The sequence below is a fragment of the Vicugna pacos genome, chromosome 7, assembly GCF_048564905.1.
Source record: "Vicugna pacos chromosome 7, VicPac4, whole genome shotgun sequence".
In the NCBI taxonomy this organism is placed as follows: Eukaryota; Metazoa; Chordata; class Mammalia; order Artiodactyla; family Camelidae; genus Vicugna; species Vicugna pacos.
This window is the reverse complement of record NC_132993.1, coordinates 33,575,918-33,598,565: the sequence shown is the minus strand read 5'-3', so window position 1 is coordinate 33,598,565 and position 22,648 is coordinate 33,575,918. Positions and strand designations below refer to the sequence as shown.

The 22,648-nt window shown below is 37.7% G+C and overlaps 1 protein-coding gene across 4 annotated transcripts in view; it reads right to left on the bottom strand.

Annotated features, from left to right (window-relative positions):
• The window catches only part of IMMP2L (inner mitochondrial membrane peptidase subunit 2), a 786,445-nt gene extending 767,665 nt beyond the window's left edge, over positions 1-18,780 (bottom strand). For 3 of the 4 annotated variants that reach the window (XM_072964657.1, XM_031674290.2, XM_072964660.1), the window contains exons 1-2: positions 18,729-18,780; positions 18,124-18,196 (exon numbers count right to left, since the gene is read on the bottom strand). The gene's annotated coding sequence lies outside the window, so the exon portion shown is untranslated. Of the gene's footprint in view, positions 1-18,123; positions 18,197-18,527; positions 18,682-18,728 lie in introns of those variants that run through there. The other variant, XM_072964659.1, reaches the window with a different exon arrangement.
• Between the last annotated feature and the right edge of the window lie 3,868 nt (positions 18,781-22,648).

Genomic DNA, 22,648 nt, shown 5'->3' with positions numbered 1-22,648 from the left:
ATAAGTCAGGTGAATCCAAAACCTTTAGAACTGAACACATATAATTATTCATAAGATCTACTGAGTTGAGAGGTGTTAAAAGAGAAACTGAGGCATGTTAAAATGTTAAGAGTTTATTTGAGCAAAAATCAATTAGAATAGGGCAATACCAAACCGAAAGATAGGAGGCTCCACTGAGTGCAGAGAGACTTTTGAACAGATAAGGAAGCAAAGCAAGGAAATTACTGAACGGCTACAGCTGAAAGCCTTGTTGGCCATTTAGGCTGTCCTTAGGTTTCCATCTGCAACTACGCAGCACTTACTCCCTTAGATTTTGGCTTAATTCGGTCACCATGACATTAGAGCCACATCATTATAACAGCTTCCTTATTTAAGTTAACAGAAACAACCAACTAATATTCACCTCTTCTGGGAAAACTTACATGAGTACTCTGACCCACAGAGCCATCTTCCACCCCCAAACAACTCTGGTATGTACTAGCAACACCCTCATCTGCCACCCAGCTTTGTTAATTATCTTTTACAGATATGTCCATTCTCCTCAATTAGATTGTAGGCCACCTAAGAGGAAGTACCATGTCTCATTCCTCCCTATCCACCCCGAAGATCTGAGATTTTACTAAGAATTTACAGATGCTAAATAAATATTTCTTGGCTGTATGTTTTAGTTTAGATGTGGTTTGCCTTACCACCCATTTACAATGTTGATGGAAAAAGTTTGGTATGATTTTATTAGATACCCCATTCCTTTCACTACTAGTAAGGAGCAGAAGGGAGAAACTGAACAGCACAGGCTATTTTGAGAGCCACCCACTTCACCTGATAGTACCTTCATGCATGTGTCACTCCTAAAGAACCAAACGCCCATCCTGTTCTAGAGTTCAACCTTTTCTCCTCTCTCCATGCTCAGTAACAAATCAAAAATCAGAAAACTTGGATTCAAGCTATGCTGAGGACTAGGCAATTCATTTCATCCACTTGAGTAGATTACCTGTAAGGTTCTCTGCTCCAACTATCTATGATTCTATGAGACTAACTTCAGGCCTTTACCTTCTATATCAGAAATCCATGGAATGGCCCCTTCCTCCTGCTATTAAAATTTGCCTGTCTTTCATGGTACCTGCCATCACCATCACCATCACCATTGCACCTGTGCTCCAAGACCATTTCTGACTTCTGCAAGGTTAACATCCTCATAAAACTATGTCAGTTCTAATGATGACACTATTAAATTTCTCATCCAATCTTTACTTCATACCTGTGTTCATTTAATAAACACACATCAAGTGCCTGATTGGACAGTACAGGACAACACACACACTTGGGGCAACTTCTAATATATTCTTGCTTTCAGCAGCAAAGATAAGTATAACCTCATTTGCAAAGAAGCACCAGTAATAATATGGAACTAAATTACTTTCACATTGGTCACCAAATAGGTTTTCTCAACTTAATCAACAGCTCAGTGGCCCTGAGAATAATTCCCTGATCTTTCCAGTTTTATAAGAAACTTATTTTTATTGTTTAACCAGCATCAAATGATACTAGAGACATCACAATGGTTGTTACAATAAATGACTTAGAAAGAAAATCTAGTAATAATTTTGATAGATTTGGAGGAATATACAAGCTAAATAAAAATATATGAGCCATATAGAAATGTAAAGCAACTTAAATTAATATCTATCAGTTTTGAATAATGAAGTTTTTCAGAACCTAATGTAGCTTTGTTCTGCAAATATACTAGGTATAAAGACCTTTCCATAGCCAAGAAATGTGTTATCCAGTTTATTAAAAAGAAAGGTGGCAATTTTGCTGCTTCTTGTCTAGCAAAATGAGTCATGATAAAATCACCGATGAAAGGTCAGTTTTAGAAGTGAGATGGAGAAAACAGAGTCCCCCAAGAAATAGTCAAATGTTATTTTTCCTTGGCCAAAATTATACCAACATTTTGCTTCCTAATTTTAGGTGTTAACTTCACTACCAATACTAAATAGTTGCAAAAAAATTCCTTGCTAACAGAACAGTGAGGTTTTGTTTCATTTTTAATAAAGACAGAGTGGCCACTCACACAATACAGTCAAAAGTATCCTTCCACAAAAGATTATCAAATCTATAAACTCTGAAAGAAGCCTTATTTGGAAAAAGAAAGAAAAACTGTAAAAACAATTTTGTGAAACTAATGAAACAAAAATTTCAGTCTAGTCAAGAATATTCATTTTGTGTTGTCTAAAATAGTATTTTACTATATCAGTGCTATTACAGTAAAAATGTTATTCTAATTACATAAATTAATCCCTACATTAATGCTATTTTTATTCCATTTAAAAGATGTAAACTGATGATCAGAGTATCTGAGTAACCTTCCTAAGGTCACACAGATAGTAAGTAGCAGAGCTGAATCCGGATTATTTGACCCCTTGGCCTGTGCACTTAAGCACTGTGCTCCACTGCCTCCCAGTTACTCACCACACCCATCAGACATTCACCACTCCCAGCAAACATACAGCGGGATGAATTATTGATTGCATAACTGCTATTACAGCATCCAGATGCAATCTGAAGAGCATCTAAACATGCAATTAGTTTAATTTACTATATAAAAGTTAAATACTCAATTCTCATTCATTTATAATAAATTTTCAAATGAGGAAGATGTACAAAAGGAAGAAAAGTACAAATCTATACACAACATCAATTAATAGAAAAATATGATTAGAGTTGTCTTTGGATTTAACCGGTACTGAAAGCCCTTATTATCCTGCCATCCTTTCAGCCTGCTGAATTACCTCTTAGAATTTGAAACTCCACTTTTGAAACAAAAGGAAGCTAAAAGATAGGTGCAATCCAAAACATTGTGCCCTTTTGCCATTTCCCTTCTACACTTATAACCCAGATCTTTAAACACTCAACTAGGAGCTAAACCAATTCAAATATATGTGTAAAATGTAAAATTGGAAATGCCACAAAATCAACATGACCTTTAAAGTGTACCATTTTCCATAATCATTTAGTTAATACTGGAAAAACCTTTTACAGCATTTAAAGCATAATTTCCATGTGTAATATTTGCAGCAAATGTAAAAGCAAATACAGAAGAAAGTACTTTAAAAATCAACCACGTGTTTTAAATAAAAACTCCAATTAATTTCAAACTACCATTTTTCCACAGTAGTTACATTATCTATCAAACCCTCATAACCCTATTAGTCTGCTCTACTTTTCAAGTACAAAGCTGATGTAACCTTAGCCCAGTCACCTCCTGCAACTGGTAGGGCCTGCTATTTTGACTAATTCTCCTCCAATTTACCCATATTAGTTTGCTTGAGAACAAAAATATTTATGGGCCAGAAGGCCAAGATGAGGCCTCTCTGTGAGCCAATCAGACCACCCTTGATTAATCCCAAGGCACTGGTCTCAACAGTATATCTTTTAACCAACCAGGCTCCTCAGTCAAAGATACTTTAAGCAAAGATAATAATTAAGTAGTCGGTATTACCATAAAATTAAATTTTGAATGAGAGCACATATAGTCTTCTGTCTTCGGATCCAATCATACATTTGTGAGAAGATATGCAAATCAATGCTAATAGGATGACAAATTTTCCCCAAGAGAATCACACTTCAGCTAAATCGCCACTCATAATTTTTTATTTCATAATCAAGTAGCAATCCTTGAGAATATCTCTTACCCTTTGGACTATTTTAAGTATTTTCAGTAGAAGCTGATCAAAAAATACTTTTACTCAGACTTTTTTTTTCTGCACCTCTCCTAGCAAGGGAGAAAAATTAGCAAGACAAATAAATTCAGAATCCACCCCATCCCCCTTTACTAAATAGTGTGGATGTGTATATCCCATTGCTTTTAACACTTGAGAATTAGGAAGAAAAAGAGTTCAAGGAAACAAACTGAGCAATCTAATACTTGGCTAAAGGACAAAATCTATCTTTGAAATTGAGTACAGTTTCTATCAACTCTATGAATTCAGTTCATATTTCTTTAATGCAAAGAGTGGAAGAACAAGGTTACAGCATGAAGAGACAAAACAGTGACACATCAACAAAGCAACTAAATTAGATACCTCACCTGTCACAGAGAAAATCAATAAGGCCCAATGAATTTATATGGTACACTGACTTTTTCAGGGAAAAACTTTGGAATATTTCTTTGGCTTTTTATGTACTAAACATACTCTGCTCCATTGGCTGGAAGAAAACTTTAAAAAGATGGCCTCTGGAACTCAATCTATACTCTAACAGAGAAGCAAAACAAGGTGAGAGAAAAGCAGTTGGGGAGAGAAGGCTTACATCCAATGTATGTAAAAATAATATATTTTGGCTTTTTACAGAGAAAGGAATGTAACTGGTAACTCTAAGGATGAAATAGGCAGAATCAACTTGGCAAGAAACAAAACAGCAGAAGGATTAAAGTAGCCCTGAGAGTGGTTTACACCCCAAACAAGACAAGACCAAGACAAACTCAAGTACGAAAAAGGCAAAAACCCCAACCCCCTCTCTTATTCTGAGAGACAGAATAAGATACACCACCAAGAACAAAAACGTCTACACCCAGAAATTAGGCACTCTGGTTCTCTCTCCCTCATACTCCCAAAGCAAAAGTACAATGTATTTTATAACATTAGGAGAAAACCAAGAAGGAAACAGCTATGCCTGGTTGGTCAGCTCTGCCCACAGAGGCTTCCTACAAATTCCAAGAGACCTCTTTTGACCACATCTTAATTTCCCAGAGTCAACCTTGACCAGTATATTCAGACAGAATTCATCCATCTTGTTTGACAAGAGAGGCATTTATGGCCATTGCGGTAAAGCAAAGGCACAGTCCTACAAGATGGCTACATTGAAAGAGCCCACAGTATCTCCACAGGCTCCTAAGTAATCTCCTTACCCTCACACTACCCTACGTCCTTCCTAAAAATATACCTTTCTAAAAGGTAGACCATGATACCACCCAATTCAAAACCTTTTGTGACTAGACGTCGACAAAGTCCAACTTCTGTGGTCCATTCAAAGACATCAAGAATCTGTCCTGCTTCTTTTCCAGCGTCATCGTATTCTATTCTGTGATGGTACCCTTTACCTTCCCTGTCTCTGTGTATGTGTTTACTTGTGCTACTCCTTCAGTCTGGAATTTCTTTCTACCCTCTCTACCCAATAAATATTTAATAATATAAAACATTCTAATACCAGCTCAAAATATCACCGCCTCTTGTGTGAAGTCACAGGCAACCTCCCTTAGCTACATCCCATCCTATGCCACCCCCAAAGCTTTGTTTACCTCATTTTGGACACACTATATTCTGAATTATAGCCATTTAATTACGTATTCCTCTTCCCTACTTCCATACCACAGTATTCTTTTGGGGGGGGTGGATTATATTATCTTTTTTTTAACTATAGTAAAGTGTACATGGTATAAAATTTACTATCTTAACCATTTTTAAGTATCTGGTTCAGTAGAGATAAGTATATTCACATTGTTGTGTAACCAACCTCCAGAACACTTCATCTTGCACTTCATCTGAAACTCTATATCCACTAAACAACATCTCCCCAGTTCCCACCTAGCCCCAGCCCCTGGCGCCCATCTTTCTACTTTCTGTCTCTATGAACTTGACTACTCTAGGTACCTCATATACATGGAATCATACAGTATTTGTTTTCCTGTGACTGGCTTATTTTGGTTAGCATAATGTCCTCAAGGTCCATCCATCTTGTAGCTTGTGTCAGAACCTCTTTCCTCTTTAAAGCTGAATAAAATTCTGTTGTATGAATATACCACGTTTTGTTTATCCATTCATCCACCCATGGACACTTGGGTTGCTCCCATCTTTTGGCTGTTATGAATAATGCTGCTACGAACACGGGTCTTAGTGACCATGCAAAATGGCTGCAGCATTTTACATTCTCACTAAGTGTATAAGGTTTCCAATTTCTCCATATCCTCACCATCACTTATTACTTTTTTTTTAATAATAGCTATTCTAATGAGTGTGTGTTTCCCTAATGACTAGTGATCTGTGCTTTTCATGTGCTTATCTTCAAGTCCTCTGCTCATTTTTTAATTAGTTTGCTTTTGTTGTTGAGTTGTAAGTTTTTATATACTCTGAATATTAATCCCTCATCAGATATATGAACCACAGAGTCCTTTTTGATTCATTTTTCTATTCCCTAATTCTTCAGAGTTGGCTATAATACAGAAATACATTTTGAGTTGAAGATGTTTCTTCTTTTTTGAATTTATTTTTGTAAAATAAAAAATTCAAGATATCCAAAATGGGGTATACAATGGAAAATGAGACTCCTTCCCTTCCTTGTTCTCCAGCCATCAAGTTTCTATCCCCAAAGGCATTTTCCATTTTCTTATAATTCCCTCCAGAGATATTCTGCGCATATACAAGAAAATATGTATCTTGATCTAGTCTGCTCCAAAATAGTAACCTACTAATACCCACTCTCCTGCACCTCGCCTTTTTGACTTATTATTCCATTTAAGTATATATAAACTGCCTTATTCTTTTGAATGACTACTAAATATTCTACTACATGTACCATAATTTATCCAGTCCTCTAAGGATGAGCATTTGTTTCCAATTGCTGCCAAAAATATCCTTAAATATATATTAGTTCATACAAGTACAAGATCTGTGGGTTAAATTCCTGTAGGGGAATCAAATAATATGTAGTTTTAAGTTTTGATAACTATTTCCAAATTGGTCGCAATGAAAACTGCAAAAATTCCTACATTTATTGGCAATAATGGCATTACCTATTTCCCTGTACCCTCAATAACACCTCATGTTTTCAAATTTTGTTTCCCAATTTGATAGGTTAAAAAAAGAGTATCTCACTGAAGATTTATTTTACTTTTTCTCTTATATAAACTGTCTATTCATATTCTTTCATATATTTGTCCATTCTTCTCTTTGATTGTTGGTTTTTTTTCCCATTGAGTTGTTAGTGGTTTTTATATATTTATGAAATATCCCTTTTCCTATGATATAAACTGCAAATCTTCTTCCTACTGTATCTTTCTTTGCTTTTTGATATAGTTTTTTTAATTCTGTTTTTGGCAATGCAGAATTCTCATATAGTCAGGCTTCATCATTCTCTTCTTCAATGTCTTCTGAGCATCTCTTACTGTTCCCACAATTATCATAGTGAAAATCCTCACTACCTTGCAAGTAAATTATAGCTTCCCAATTGGTCTACTTTTCATTACTCCCTCTACCTTTCAACTAATGCTATACACTTGTCAGATTAATCCTCTTAAAACACCATGAATTAGTAAAGACACAACAAATTGAGATTGCAATATAATAAAGATGTCAACTGTACTGACAGGAAATGACTATTACAGTTTTGTCTTGTACTAATTAAGCTCTGTCAAGCATTCTCAAATTCAGGAGTGTAGTTTTCTTTATTTTAATTCATTAGTATGTCACTGACCATACCTGTAAGTATTTTAAGCTAGAGGGACATTTTGATTGAAAAATAGAATTGTATTTAATATATCACCTGCCTCAGGACTTCAACTTCACAGGACTATTTTTATCCTCTCTCCCCAGAATTTTTCTACCAAACTCTCCCCTGCCCTAGTGGCTTCAACCACACAGAGAATGGTCATAAGAGCTTGAGAATCAAGCCTTTTTCTCACCATAAACAGGAAATAATGTGTCTCTGACTTTACACAGAATATGGCACTACAATTTATGCTTTTGGAAAGAGTACTAACATTTCAAGCTGACATCTAGGTAATAAATAAGATTAGGAGCCAAGCACACAAGCAGAACATCCCAAAGTGTATACCTTTCATAAGAAGACACAAGCTGACTTAATCAATAAGATATATTCAGATGGAAAATGTAGTTTTTTTTTCCCCCACAGGCACAGCTAAATAAGCATCTTTTCAGCAGTAGTGCCTTCCTAGTCTCAAATCACTGTTTCCCTTGATTACTTTATTACAAAACTAAAAAAATATATGTTATCTGCATTTTCCCAAAAGAAAATGAAAGTCAGAGACCAAAAGTTCATGTTCACATAGCTGATAGTAGAGCTAGCACTCAAATAAGTCTTCATAACCCCATTCCATATTCTTTTCACTATACATAACCACTTTAATGTCTAGAAATTTATATTTAATGCCTATTTTTAATTTCAAAATAAAAGTTTTAATAAAATGTTTAGAGTATTAATATCATCCATTCATATACACCAGACATATCTCAAACTATTAATCTTCTAATCTACTATCATAACGCATTTGTTCAGACTATTGTAATTCTCTTACCCATAAGAAAGAGTGAGACTCATAAAACTCACAAGCCAATTAGCTCATAAAGTGCTTCAAACTGCTCTAGATAATAATAATAGTAAATAGTTATTATTTAATAAAACCAAATAATAATTATTGAGTATTTAAATCTGACATCAATAAAACTCTTATTAAAGCAACTATTAAACAAATAAGCTCTTGGAAAAATACCAGAAGCTTTGTAAATAATTTGTTACACCAGGCAAACTAAAAATTTAGGCAAAGTGGCTACATATTATATGGATGGATGGATACATAGACAGAGACAGACAGATTCCAAGTATATGACATTCTGGAAAAGGCCAAACTATGGAGACAAGTAAAAAGATCTGCGGTCAGGGAAGGATGAACTGGCACAGCAGAGTGGATTTCTAGGGCAGCGAAACTACTCTGTGTGATACTGTAACAGTGAATACACGATATTATACATTTGTCCAAACCTTTGTCACAACATCAAGAGTGAATCCTAATGTAAACTATGAACTTTAGGTAATAATGATTTGTCAATGTAGATTTATCAATTATCATAAATGTACTGTTCTGGTAAGTGATGTTGATAATGGGAGAAAGCTCTGCATGTGTGGGGATGAGCAGCATATGGGAAATCTCTGTACTTTCCACTTAATGTTGCCATGAACCTAAAATTGCCATCAACCTAAAATTACTCTAAAAAATAAAATCTATTAAAATAAATTAAGGTAAATGATCTGTGGCTACTCTAATCTTTTCAATTGCTGCTTCTCATTTAGTAAAGAACACCCTTGGCCATCAACCCCAACCTTCCATCCAAGAGGCTCTGCTTTACACACTGGCTGCTGCATCTCCCAACGCTTGCCCTGCCCCTCCCCTTGCAGTCTGTTCACCCTCTAACGTGATGTCATCGGGAGACTAAGTCCAAAGACAGGGGAAATATTAAGAACAGAGAAGATGGAGAAGGCAGATAGTGGCTAAGAAGGCAGAGAATTCCTAACAAGGGAAATCTGCAGGAAAATCTACAAGGGAGTGTAGACAGAAGAAAATAATCCTGAGATGCTCTTAACTTGCTGATCTACATAACACGAAAATCATATGAAATTACATTATCCTAAAATACAAAACACAATCTTACAAACATTTCCTGTCTTTAAAAAATGGCTTTGCTAAATGTCCATCAACGGATGACTGGATAAAGAAGATGTGGTATATTTATACAATGGAGTACTACTCAGCCATAAAAACCGACAACATAACGCCATTTTCAGCAACATGGATGCTCCTGGAGAATGTCATTCTAAGTGAAGTAAGCCCAAAAGAGAAAGAAAAATACCATTTGAGATCGCTCATATGTGGAATCTAAAAAAAAAAACAAAAACAAAAAAAACAAAAAAACAAAGCATAAATACAAAACAGAAATAGACTCATAGACATAGAATACAAACTTGTGGTTGCCAAGGGGGCAGAGGGTGGTAAGGGATAGACGGGATTTCAAAATTGTAGAATAGATAAACAAGATTATACTGTATAGCACAGGGAAATATACACAAGATCTTATGGTAGCTCACAGAGAAAAAAATGTGACAATGAATATATATTTGTTTGTGTATGACTGAAAAGTTGTGCTCTACACTGGAATTTGACACAACATTGTAAAATGATTATAAATCAATAAAAAAAAGAATGAAAGAAATAAAAAATAATAATAAAAAAAAATAAAAAAATGGCTTTGCTGAACACAATTCTAAAACTAGACCTTGATAATGTGTTTATAATGTGTCCTCCAGCCACAAGCAAGATGATTTTTCAAAAGTTGACTGTAAATGCTACAAACATTTTTCAACAGAAGATATATAAATGTGTCTGTGTCAAAGTGCTGTTACAAAAACCTAGTTCTCAGAATAAACTTTTGGATAAAATTGCAAAGATTAAATTATTATGACTTATTACACAGAAGAAAAGATGTATACTTTTATCTTCTGGGTAATTTTAATCTCAGAAGTCAGAAACATGCTATGAGTTACCAAACTGAGCAGAGGTTCAGTGAGATTTTGAAACTGTCACACAGAATGACTGTGGCATGTATGCTTGTTTGTTTGCTGGTTTGCTCTGGTCATCACGGAGGAGGCCAGGCTAAGCACCTGGCAGATCCAAAAATCTGAGTCATTTAGGAGAGGCTAAGGGCTCTAGTGGCAAGTCAGGGACCCATAAGACAGATTTAAAAATGGTACTGACAGGAGCCACCACCATCACTGCCACCACCTAGGCAAAAATGATCCCCTGCATCTGAAGCTTCAGTGGAGGCACAAAGGCTAGAGTTTCACCAGCGATCCAACTCAGTTCAGCAAATACCAATTAATCACCAACAAAGTACCAAGCATGAGGGTAAAGGTGCTGGGGGACATTGAAGAGACTTTGGTCTCAGGTATCTCACTTTGGGGAAACCACAGTGAGAAAAGCCTCATGGAAAACCACTTGTGGAGACACACCAAGCTGCCAACACCACTTGCCAGCCACATGGAAGTGGATCTTTTAGCCCCAGGCACGCCTTCCATTAACTGCACCCCCACATGGCATCTAAAGGCAACCTCATGAGACCCGACAGAAGAACCTAAATTTTGGACCCACAGAAACCATAAGAACATAAGAACAGCAATCATGGCTATTTTCAGCCACTAAGTTTTTGATATGTTACAAAGCAACAGAGAACTAATGCATCTTAATTTTACATTCAAGGCTCAGAGGCTAACTTACCTACTACCACACAGGAATGAGTATTTCAACTATGTCTGGAACTCAGTCTCTAGGCTTTAGATTCCATTTCCTTGTCATTAAATAATACCAGTTCTCAGGTTAAATAAGTTATGATATCACAAGAATGATCATTCCTATATGATTACATGACCAGCACTAACACATCAGGCTTCCCACAATACACAGATATGGTGAGACCTGCAGTATAACTGAATTTGTGACCCTCCATGGTACTCTGTGGGGTTTCTATGACCTTCCATAAGAATTTTGGTGTTTTTTTAAATATAATTTTGAAACATAAAAACCTAACATATTTATAGCATTTTAAATACTTAACAGTTAACATTGTATCATCAAAATGCTCACCATGGTGAAATCTTAAATCCCAATCCATAAAATGGTTACTATCTTGCAGAGCAAAGTGGCTGGCTCTTAGCCTGTCTACTCATGGAGGAGGCTGACAGAGCATTTCACCGTGACAACCACATCTGCAAGTAGTATCCCTTCGAACAATCACCCCCTTTGATCCACATGATCTTACAAGATGGGCAGGACAGGTATACTACCATCCCCATTTTCCAGAAGATGATAGGGCTTAGAAAAGTCTAAGTAACTTAACTAAGGACGCAGAGTTATTAAAAGGAACTACAAGAATTTAACCTACAATTTTTTAGCTCCAAATTCCAGACTTTTCTTCTGTCCCATGCTTCAGCTGGTGGTTCTCTACCTTGAATGCCTGGGGCATTTTGAAAATTACCAGTAACTGGACATCATCCTCTAGAAATTCTGATGTAATCGCTTTGACCTGCTTTAGCCATCTAATATATAATAAACCAGTGGTGATAATTTCACAGAAAGAGAAACTGTGGACATCTCCACATGTAAACTAAAACATCCTTATCCCCAAAGACAAAGATACCTTGAAATAAATGAAGTAGAACAAGAAGGAACAGGAGTTGGGAAACTCAAACCCATTCTGTGCTATCATGGGGCCACCAAGGAATATTTTATTCCCCTGATCCCACTCCCTGAACCTCATCACCCCATATTACCTTAACTCCACTGCAAGCTCTAACTTAAGCATCACCTCCTCTGTGAAGCCTTCACGATCACACAAAATAAAGAAGTCCCTTTTTTTTTTTTGCATCTATCTTACCCTGAAGTCTACCTCTACATAGCGCACATTGCACAAGGCATTTATTTACACATCTATTTCTCTTACTGGCCTGAGGGCTCCTTAAGGACAGGGTTCCTACCTTGTTTATCCTTCCTATCTTATAAATCTTTGTATCCAGGGCCTTGAAGATAGCAGATATTAAAAAGTGTTTGCTTAATTGTATGACTCTTTTATACTTGATACGGTTATTTCCCCCTTGGCCTCCTAGTAGACACTCTTTTGAAATTTTTCAACTTTTAATAAAAGAAAGGGTATTTTTCCCCCCACAAGCATGTTAGGTTAGAGAGTAATGTATGCAAAAAGGCCAGAAGTGATGAGAGCAAGACAGCAGTGGAACTCTAGGCCAGGAATGAGTAGGATGAATGGGAATAAATGAGACATTCCAAAGGGAGATCAGGTATGAATTTTTTTTAAGGGACGATTAGGCAAACAAAGGGACCACCTGATGTTCATTCACAAGAAAGTGTGACAAAGAACAGCAATTACAGGTAACTGTATTTGCAATAGAGCTTTTAAATTCTGGACTGAAGACCAGGGAAGTCAGAATTTCTGAGGAGGAACCTAAGCCCACCTACTCTATCCTCATTTCCTCCCCTTCCATCCATCCCTTCGCCCAGAGGAGAGCAGTGTCAGGCCCACCACTCCAACCAATGACTTCTAACAGGCACCTGACTATCTTCATTAGACTTGACAGTTCGTAGCTTTAAATTTTAACTGGGTTCTACTTCTTGAAACTGTCCTGAGCTGAAGAGTTTTGCTTTCTCTTTTCTCCCAGTCTCTCTGAACATTCTCCTTTGGCATCCTTACATCTTTCTTTTTCTTGGTTTGTTCCTAAAATTTCTGTATCCTCTAAGACTTACTCCCAGCCCTTTTCTCTTCTCTTCCTAAGCAGTTCCTCTGAGCACTTTTACCTTTAACCATGCCTTCAACTGTCCATATGGTAAGCACTCAGAAATCTGTATCTCCAGCCTCCACAACTCTCATGATGCTCCAGGATCCTATATCCCATTGCCTCCTAGATGCCTCAACTCACCAATGATATAACCCACAAGCACATTAAACACATGTCTAAACCGAACTCATCACCTTTCCCCTCAGATTGCATCCTCCTCTCTCTTCCCTCTCAGTACCCAGAACCCTGGCAGTCATTTTAGCAGCCTTGCTCTCCCAATCCTTTTAAAGTCAAAGAGTCGCAAAGACTAGCCAGTTCTCCCTCCTCCTAAATATTTTCCTAAATGTTCTCACTTCTGAGTAGCCCCACTGTTTCTGCCTTCATCTATGCTCTCAACTTCCTGTTAACCACACTAAGTGCACTGTCCTCTCAGCCCCCAATCTCCCCACAACCCCACATCCCCACCCAACTCCACCCCAATCTACCCAGCACACTGCTTTGACAGCGATCTTTCCTGTCACTCACAATCATTCAGTGGCTCACTCTACACATGGGATAGGACATGTACCCTGAATGAATTAGCTTTCCAGTTTCATCTCCTTTCACTCCTGACTTTGCCCTTCAGATTCAAATATAATGACCTACGTGTCGTTCCCTGGACACATTATGCTCTCATATGCCACGCAACTACTCATACTATTAGCTCCATCTGGAAATGCTCTGGGCTGCATGTCAACCTGCCCACCCCTACTCAGCTTTCCAGACTCAGCTCAAATACAACCACAGCTAAAGCCCTTCTATGGCATTCCTGTCAGGGACCAGGAGCTTCTGCTAGGCTTCCTTGGTGTGTGTACATATCTCCATTACAGCAAACAGCACACAACATTGGAACCGTTGGTCAAGATGTCTAATGTCCTACTAGATTAAAAGCTCCTTAGTCAAGGAAAGTGACTTTTCATCTTTATATCCTCAGCACTAGTTTGATGCACAAAACATATGGAAAATAAGAAAAAAGAAAGAAAGGAATTAATGAATAAACTGTAGGCCAATGAAAAGATAAGATCACCTGGACTTTAGGTATAGGGAAAAAAATCCAGATTTTAAGGAAGTATGAACATCTATCATTAAGTCCCACCCATTAAAAAAAATAGAAATACATGGTTATTCAGATAGTATCAAGGTGACGAAGAAAAGAATTTATCAAAGGACTAAGTAGGCAATAACGAGGTAAGAGTCTCCAATGGAGCAGCTGACGAAAGACTCACAGAAAGTTCAGAGATAAATGTGGTTCTTTCTGAGCCAAGTAATTTATCAACCTAAGCCCTTGGAATGAGCTAAAGATGGGCACCTTCCTCTCTTAGTTCACCACTCCTCCCCTTTGCCTTTATTCTCCATACCCTTCCCAGTCCCACTACCAAATCCCAGCTTTCATGGGTAATTCCCTTCAGCTGGAGCCACAAGTCTGGGATATGGGAGGGTAGTCTTTGTTCTGGTGACCAGGACCTTAGAGGAAAAAAAATGAAACTGCTATCTACTAGGGACTTTTTTGTACCAGATATAGTGCTACTTTACAAACACTCACTAAATCTCCCAGTAACCATGAGTAATTACAAATTACTCATTTCCGAGACAAGGAATTTGTATCCAAGATCACACAGCCAAGCCATGACACAGCCAGCCCAAGAACCCAGGAATGACAGTCTCCAGAGTATTTCTACAGCCCTGACCATTTCAAAACAGAGAGGGATGTGGTCCAGCTATTCTAGGTTGGAACTCAGAATACACTAGTCTCCAAAACACCATTAGCCATGTTGGTCAGAGTCTACAGGACCACTAACACAGTGGTACACAAAGAGTTAACAAAGCCTGGGGTCCTGGCCTGGAAGTCTAAATGCTACTTGTTATTGGATTCCTATAAATACATCGTGCAACACGACAAACAAAAGTGGTCCTGGAAATGAGTTTTGGGAATACAAAAGCTTCTTAACTGAGGCTTCCCTTTAAGAATGTATGTCTTTCACAAAAAAAAATCACCAAGGATAGAAACCATTTCGCCTTGTTAACTTGTAAGAACAATGACATGAGAAGACACCTGTGGGAAATGTGCTTATCTGACCAGGTGCTCATTTACAGTGCACCGTCATTTGAATAAAACATCACACTAAACTCTACAGCCCAGAGCTTATGACAGAAATGCCACAAACTACAGCAGTACCGCTGATATGCCTATAATCTACTGACAAAACACAGTCCTTAGCAAAGTGAAACCAGATGTCTGGTGTGAAATCAGATGTCTGTGGACTTGTCTTTCTTGGCTTCCAGAGCAGTATTAGCCACACTAAATACAGAGCTTAGCTGTATATTAAACTCACAACTTGACAAAATCATGACAGTTTGGACATGAAGCATCAGCATTTTTATTGTAATTCTTCTAAACCAAAGGACATTTCTGAAATAGAAATCCTAACTTTAAGCACTCAGTTCAATGTGGTAGTATGTCTTTCTCATTTCGGCAACAGTGTCAGAGCTTTTTAAACACATGATAGAAACCCTTGCCCTTCATTTTTCAAGCTGACACTCCTTCCGCAGGCCTGTGGAATGACCTGATGGGGGAATCGGTGTCTGTCAGTCCTCGTCCCAGAAATTCCAGGATCAGATAGAACAGGTGATCACCTGTGAAAATGCAAATACCCGGGAGGCTTAGCACTTTTCGGAAAATAAATACTAGATTGCTTTCCACAATCACAAGAAAGATCAAAAGACAGTGGGTTACCAGATAGAGAAACAGGGAGGGAAATTAACAGTATCTCTATGCCAGGCACTGTTTTTTACACTTTCTTTTTCATATACTCATTGTTCGATTTTGACAGATGAGAAATCAAGGAGCAAAGAAGTGTTACTTTGCCTACAGCAGCAGAGCTAATATAATAAGAGTCAGGATTCACATCCATGCCTAAAAGACTATAACAGGCATGCTACTTCTCCATAAGGACCTGAGTGGAACAAAGAAAGAGTGGCGGTAATAGCCAAGAATATGGAGGTAAAATGCATAAAGGTACAATTTTAACAAACAGTGGTCACTTGAGACTGATTTCATTATGAGACTCCCTTTCGACCTTTTATATAATCCCTGCAAGATTTAATTTTAAATAACTTTTTTAAGCTGATATAAACTTTGTAACCAGAAAGACAACTTTTTTTCATTTCAGTTTTAAAAAATGAGATTAAATATAGAGAAACTCATGCAAGTGAACTGTCTGCTTTAGTATTTATTTTCCCAAGTGCATCTTCCTTAACATTGCCTGTGCTTTCTAATCTTTGGTCATCTTTATGAAACAGTCCAAAAAATTATCCTCATCTAGTTATTACACTGGTTCAATACATTTATGACACTGGAAAATGACTATAACACTATTCATTACAGGACACAAATCACCATGGTCAGCCATCCTTGAAAGTTTATTTTTGAAAGTATCAGAAAGGCAGGAAAATAACACTGTTCTCCCAGAACACTGCACCATATCAGTAGTAGAGGGAAGGCCGTGTACATTAATACTTAACTATTCAGAAAATCCACAGAAACTGGTAAAAGGCCTGCTCCCAAATGGCTATCTCTATCTCCTCATTCTCACTATCCTACTTATACCAAAGTACTTTGATTTAAAAAAAAAGATAAATATCTACAGAATCAATAAATCAACCTATTGCCAGTTACAATTTTCCAATTTTTCATAAAGTACATTATGTGGCCATCTTCTAACTGATCACAAATAAATAAGAAGGCAGGTTCAGGGCAAAAGCAGCCAGTGTCAAGATGACAGAGGGCAATTCAAGTTTTCCTGTAAGTATCCAAGAACGTGGCTTACCTGAATTTTAACTAATTTAAAATGTTTCTGCATATGTGACATATAGGATGCACAAGGCGTTCCCAAACTTCTAAGAGCAGCTGTGTTTCATTTCGCTAATAGGAGGGATGGAGGGAGTGGTGGATAGGGAAAGTGATGGAAAAGTCGCACAGAAGAATCACTAAAAGAGCCCACACTGAAAATCACAGCAAACCTTCAAAGACTTCAATGTGCTGTTTGGCAACTTTTCAAAAGTTAACAGAATGCTGGTGAAGGGTATCAGCTGAAAGTCAAGAGAAAGAGGCCCAGTGTGGTAATTACTTACTCCCAAAGTACCTTCCACTATAAGTTTCAGAAAAGATCCCAAAAAAACTTCAATACTTGTGATGTTGCTATTAACTTTTTGCTTTGGAGACCTAATGGATTTTTACAGGAATCCCCTTTTAAAATGTAAAGATCCTTGGAAGGGAACAAGGATCTACTGCGTAGTACAGAGAACTACATTCAATATCTTGTAATAACCTATAAAGAAAAACTGAAAAAAAAAGTATGTGTATAACTTCGTTGTACACCTGAAACATTGTAAATCAACTATACTTCAATTAAAAAAAAAAAGTGGGAAGAAGCCTTACTGATACGTTTCACTTTGTGACAGGTTACCTCAGGTTAAATGCCTACCATGGTATCTCACATGTAATGAATGATCAGTATATAGCTGCTGAATTAAAAAAAAAAAATCCTGAGAATTTCGGGTTAATAATCAAAGAGAGCCAAAATTCTTTACCACTAGTCTCAGAGATTAGTCAAAGCCTAAGAGATATGAGCCTGAGACGGACAACCACAGGCCCAACATTCCAGAGGTGAACGGTAAGTTTTCTGCCAGGTCAAGCGGCTAAAAGGGACCCACGCAGCTGTCAAAGTCCCAGTCAACTATACGAACTCCATCTGAAAAACAGTTTTGGGCTTGGAGCTTGTGACCCCTGAAGGTGGGGCTCAGGTTCCTGACGAAAAGGAGGAAATTTGGCCCCAAGATCCCCCAAAGGCAGCTCTGGGTCTAGTCTGTCTCTCCCTTGCGCGCGCGCGCGCTCGCTCTCTCTCTCTCTGAGGATGAAGTCCTAGCTCCTTCCACCCCTGACCATTCCTTACTTACCCTTTCTCCCGTTCCTCCTCGGTGAGAAGGGGTAAGTGGTTATTTTGTGCCCTCGCCCAATTTGGCCAAAACCCTAAAAGTAAAAATGACAGAGACAAACAGGTGTTTTAAAACCCTGAAGTTCAAGCCTCAGGAACTCCCACCACCTGCCCAACTCTTCAGACAGAAGGCAGCGCGTCTCCACAGCGCTCCCTCCCGGCAAGGACTTGGGCCAGAGTTGTCCCCTTTTCTGGGGGACGGGGTCAGACGAAAAGAGGGCGCAATTTAGGGGCGCAGACTCGTCAGGGAGGAGCGGGTAGGCTCCAAGATCTGTGTCGCCGCCTCTGGACTCCGGGTTTCGACCCGAGTTAGCGCGAGGAGGGGGGAGGGGGCAGAGTCCACCTCAGATAAACACGCGCACGCACACATGCTCGCGTTCGCCTCAGGACTTGCGGCCAAGCAGCCTTCCGCCTCCCAGCAACGCCTGCCCCCCGTCTAGGGCCACCTTCCCCGGAAGGGTCCCAAGCCCTGGGGACCACCAGGTGGCGGCGGCTGCAGCGCGCCTGCCCACCCCCACGACCTCACAGCCCCTCAGCCACCCCCGGACCCCGTCCCGCCCTCCGCACCCGCTGCGCAGCTCAGCCTAAGGGAAGTCCCCGCGCGGGCCCCGCCCTCCGCCGGTGGCAAGCTCCGCCCCCGCCCCTGCGCGCGGGAGCCGCGCGAAGCTCCGCCCCCGCCGGTAAAGCGGCCCTCCCGCGCCTGCGCGGGATAGGTTCAAAACCCGGCCTGGATCTCCGACAGATAGATCAAAAATAACACTCGCTTAGCAAGCAATTATTCAGCATTTGCTCCGAGCTCTGCACCATACTAAAGGCGGACAGGGCAACAAAGAGTTGAAAATCTAGGAAACTGTGTCTTCATCCCCTCCTCTTGTTTTACAGATGAGAAAACCGAGACCCAAGAAGTTGCTTTAAGTTCACGTAATGGCAAACTGCCTTCCTAGGGCTCTCCCAGCTGGACTCCTCCTTTCCGCGTTTTTTCTGCTAAAGTGGGCACAAAAAACTGTTCAATTTTTCTGCTTCTAGACAAGCCAAAAGGAATAATCCAGAACAGATGGTTTACCCTAAAGAAACTGGAGTTTCATATTTAAGTTTTTGTCTTCAAATGACACAAACTCTTAACTGGGTTATTACAACCTTCAAAGAAAGTGGAACCCAGAACTACTTTTATTACGCTTCTCACAAGTGTGTCCTTGACTATGTCTGTCTTTGTTGTCTTTCTGAGTACTGACGGGTTACTCTGTGCGTTTTCAAATTATTTATTACAAATATAAATACCAAATGCTCTGGTACTTTGGGCTCAAAACTAACTATAAAGGTGTAAAACGTACTCAAGAGTCTTAAAAGGACCTGATAAATCTGAGGACAGTGAAATTGCTCTCCTGTGAAGGGGTTATGTACTACTTTTGTAGTTTTTCTTATGTATTATTTTCTTATTTCTTAGTTATTCTTTATTATTGAAATAATTACTATTTTGCTCATGCTTAAGGATTTAATTCCAAGAGCACTTAGCTGAAAAGACCACCCTCATCAAATGTTCACGGGGGCCTATTTGTAAATTGGACTGGAATCTATTGACACTAATAATTAATACTTAATTTAAGCAGTCTCAAATTAAACAGATGGAGTTCCTGGCCACAAGGAGCTGGCAGTCGGGGATGGAATGTACAGGGGAAAACAACAAAGACAGGTATGTGTGATTTTTATTCTAATGGAAAGTAAATAAACATACAAAAAGAGTTGTCAAGTCTGACCTGACTTTGTCACTAAGATTCATCAAATGTACTTAAGCTGAAGTAATCAAAACTGGCTATGGTATACTGTATGATTCCAACTATATGACACTCTGAAAAAGGCACAAAAATGGAGCTGGTAAGAAGGTCAGTAGTTGACAAGGGTTTATGACAAAGAAGGGAAGAATAGGCAGAGCCTATAGGATTTTTAGGACAGTGAAAATATTCTGTATAATACTATCAGGGTGATGCATATCCTTATACATTTGTCAAACAGGATAGAATGTGTAACACCAAGAGTGAACCCTGATGTAAACCACAGACTCTGGTGATTATGATATGTCAGTGTAGGTTCATCCATTGTAACAAATGTACCACTTTGTTGATGGGAAGTTAATAGTTGGGGAGGCTGTGCAAGTGTGGGGTCTCTGTACTTGCTGCTCAATTTTGCTGTAAACCTAAAACTGTGCTTTTAAAAAATTGTCTATTAAAGAAAAAGAAGCTGGGGTAGAACCTCAGGACATCCCATTTTCCTCAAATTTCATCGATTAAATTCTAAACTAAATATTTGGCTTTGTGTGTGGAGTTGAAACATGATGAATTGTCTCTTTATTAGAGCAACCCTCTTGGCATTAATGTCATCAGGAAGAGAATGAATAATATACTCCTAAGGTACAAAATCAGATTATGGCTAGATATCATGTCTAGTGCTCAAGAGATATTTAATTAAAGTAAACTTGAAATAAAGTTTAGAAACATTATGAATACATTTATATTTCAAATCTGTCCCTATTCATACATACTTATGGTTAATAATCAAACAGTGCAAGACATCATAGAATAAAGGTTCTCAAAATTCTTGGTCTCAAGATCTCTTTGCATTCTTAAAAATGGTTGCATTCTCAAAAATGGTTGAGGACTTTAAAGAGCTTTTTGTTTGTGTGGGTTATATATGTCCATATTTACTGTATTAAAAATTAAAACCAAAAAATAGATGTATTTTAATTAACTCATTTTTAAAATAATAAACCCATTTCAGGTTCACTATAGAGAATATTTTTGAATAGTGACTACATTTTTTTAAATTAATGAGAAAAGTGGCCTTTTCCCCATTTTTTGGCATATCTCTTTACTATCTGCCTTAAGAGAGACAGCTCACATTCTGCTTCAGCATTTAATCTGTTCTGATATGTTGTTATAGCTAAGATATTATGAAGAAAATTGGTCCTCATTCAGATTCATGGTAGAAAAAGGGAGGACCTTGCAAACCCCCTAAAAGGGTCTTAGAAACCTCTAGGGGTCCTCAGACCCCACTCTGAGAATCACTGGTGAATAGCATTATGCGTTTCATTTACTTGAATAACATGCATTCCCACACTAGAGTCTGCTAACACCTCAAATTATAGCCCTTCACTTATTCCAAGCTAAGACTCAAAATCTGACAGCTCATATCAAACCATCACATTTCTGTAAGTTTTTTTCTAAGCTTTTACTATAGCAACTCTGCTGAAATTGTTAGTCTTATTTGAATACATATGAAAACATTCGAGATTTCATTTATATCCCTCATTTCAGACTTTTTGGGGGGAAATTATGAATATAAATTGTGCCATCTGAAAAAATGAAACATTGGTATACAGTTATTAACCAATTTTAGGTAGACTTATAATGAGTGATGTGTATCTCCTTCTACATAAATAATTTAAAAGTGAGTTTAAAATAAAAATAAAACAGGCAATTACAGTTTTATTTATTACCTAAATAAACAATAGGTTCTAAAGTTACTGCCTTGGGATAAAACTTTGTCTGTATAAGCTTTCATTTTTACTACAAATGAAATAATTTAAGTCATCCATTTTGGGTTTTTAAATACAATTTCCAACTAAAAGAAACTAGGGCCACTCAGAGGAATGTCTAATTTCAGGTCTGGGACAGGATATATACAAATGAGTATGGGATATCTTGTACCACAAAATAAGGAATCTATTCACAATAAATAAGTATATACAAGGTGACAGAAACCAAAATCAAAGGGTCCTTTTGGCCAAAAATGAGACAATTTGAGCATAAAAAAAATAATGAATACAATTGTTTGAAACATATTGAATATATAAAAATCCATGAGTTCTTAATGATGCTTCAAAGGAGGGAGACAAAAAAATAAATAAAAACAAAAACAATTCACTGGATACTATTACAAGTAACTAGGGCACAAACTCCTTATTCTAAAATTGTCAGTAACATAGTAAACAATCTTATATTTAGCAAGGAAAGGTGGTGGAAAGGGATAAATTTGGGAGTTCGAGATTTACAAATGTTAGCCACTATATATAAAAACAGATTTTTAAAAAAAAGTTTCTTTTGTATAGCACAGGGAACTATGTTCAGTATTTTGTAATAACCTTTAATAAAAAATATGAAAACAAATATATGTATGTATGTACATGACTGGAACATTGTGCTGTACACCATAAATTGACGCATTATAACTGACTGTACTTCAATTTAAAAAAATAAATAAAATAAAATAGTCAATTAAAAGAAAAGAATTAGAACTTACACTACCTTTCCTGATTTAACTATTTCAGAAAACCAAATCATTGTTGAGGGTAAGTTGTTTTTTATAATAAATGTGAAAGAAATATCAGAATTGGAAAATTGCCATTTAGCAATCCGTCATGGAATAAAAGATTCAGACAATAATCATCAGCGGATTAAACCATTAAATGAAAAGTCAATGAGGTACTTTACAAT